This window comes from Crotalus tigris, unplaced genomic scaffold (genome assembly GCF_016545835.1).
Source record: "Crotalus tigris isolate CLP2741 ecotype Arizona unplaced genomic scaffold, ASM1654583v1 scf7180000019066.130152, whole genome shotgun sequence".
NCBI lineage: Eukaryota > Metazoa > Chordata > Lepidosauria > Squamata > Viperidae > Crotalus > Crotalus tigris.
The window spans coordinates 38972-40876 of NW_024097357.1; positions in this window are offsets into that span (position 1 = coordinate 38972).

Genomic DNA, 1905 nt, shown 5'->3' on the forward strand with positions numbered 1-1905 from the left:
ATCTAGTCTGTGAGCCTTCTGACTCACAATTAGCCTAATAATGGTCTAATTGTTTAAGGGCTAAAAGATAAAGACATGCATGATGAAAAATATATTTTGCTCTTATATCTCATTAAAAGTTACAATTTTGTAACTACCCTTACAGTATCCATTATAAATTTTTTCAAGGCCTTTGGAAAATAAATGTGCTTTGGAGTTTCAATATGCTACTTTTTTATTTGCAAATTTAAAAAGGTTTAAGGTTCATTGAAAAAATTTAATATATAAATTCTGCATGCTCTCCTCTATGATTTATCTCCAAAATATACATATGCATGTGGCATGAGTTATATGTTAGTATATGGAGATTCATATTCAGATGGATAATGCACAATAATCTGTGACATTAAACTGAACTATAAACCCATCCATCTGTGGCAGAACATGGTACACAAGTCATGATGGTACTCTAATTCTTTTTCTGTTATACAAGTTTCCCTCAAGCACAATAAAGGTTATCTATAGAATTGTCTTCATTTCATTAGTTTGATCTGTCCCATTTGGTTAGACAGGGAAGGTATGTTGTGGACCTATTGGCTAAACAATTCTGAGTATCAGAGTCCAGGAAGAAAGCCTTCTCTGCCATTGTCCCTGTCCTTTGCAACATTCTCCCCCCAGAGATGTTATATATTATTATATATTAATATATTATTGGTACACCACCCATTGTCCCTCTGGGCAGTTTCTAAATTTGATAAATAAAATAAAAATATAATACATGGTTTTTATTATGTTATTCCCACCTCATATTCTTAGCCTTAAAGCTCAGTAAGTAGAGATTCTGGGGGAAAAGTAAGAACTTTAAGTCTGCCTTTTCAGGAACTGGCACAAGGTTGACTGAGTATACAATCCCAGTCCCTCTTTGTGTGTACATAAAGAAAATATTCCCCAAATAATCATACTCACATTAAGTTGAAAGAGATCGTATTCGTCTACAATTCAGTGGCAACTCTGCCTAGGGTTGATGGAGGATGAAATATATAAGCATGTACAGGAACTGCATCATTTTATACAACTAATATCAGTGTTATTGTTTTTCCTGATAACCAGGTGCATTTTGAAATTTTTTTCAGAAAAAGTATGAGCTAATTCATATACCATACAAATTTCTGAAGAAAAACTCACTGACCACCATACAAAAGAAAAACATATATGTCATTTCTGAGGAAATGTTTATTCAATTGTTAGGATAATTATCATAGTAAATTTTATTAAAATATCCAAAAGCAAGAATTCCTCAGCATAAAATAAGCTACAAATAAATGGGAGAGATATTCTAATGAGCATGTCAAAAACCATGTGAGGGGTATTTTTTAAAGCTTAATTCTATAATCTTTGAACACTATATTCTAAAAGCTTGAAATAAACACTAGGTTGCCTAAAAGTGTTTCCAAACACCAGAATATTGAATTAACTATCCCCAGAAGACTTTAGTGCTCAGCTCAAAGGCTGTCATTGAGTTCCAATCACTGTTTTTGTGCAGTTTTGTTTTGTTATTGTTAAGATCATGCTGGACTAGAAGTCACTGGCAATTTTTGTGCTCCTTCTTTGACTGGATCCAAGAAGAGCCAAATTTTGGAGTGTCAAAATGAATGGCTGTCTCATTATCATGTGGTCAATAAGGGAACCATTCATTTGATCAATGAGGGAGCTATTCACTTGATAAAGTGGTCAATCACACTCTGAAAATTGCCATGTATTGTGGAAGGAAGGATGCAGTTCAATTCACATTCTTCAATATTTTTGATAAAAATAGTGCGTGGAATGAGATCCATTCTAATGCTCTAAAGGAAAGGGAAAATATTGGTATGGAAATACCACATCTGCATCAAGATACTATCAAAACAGTTGGAGGAAACAGAATGT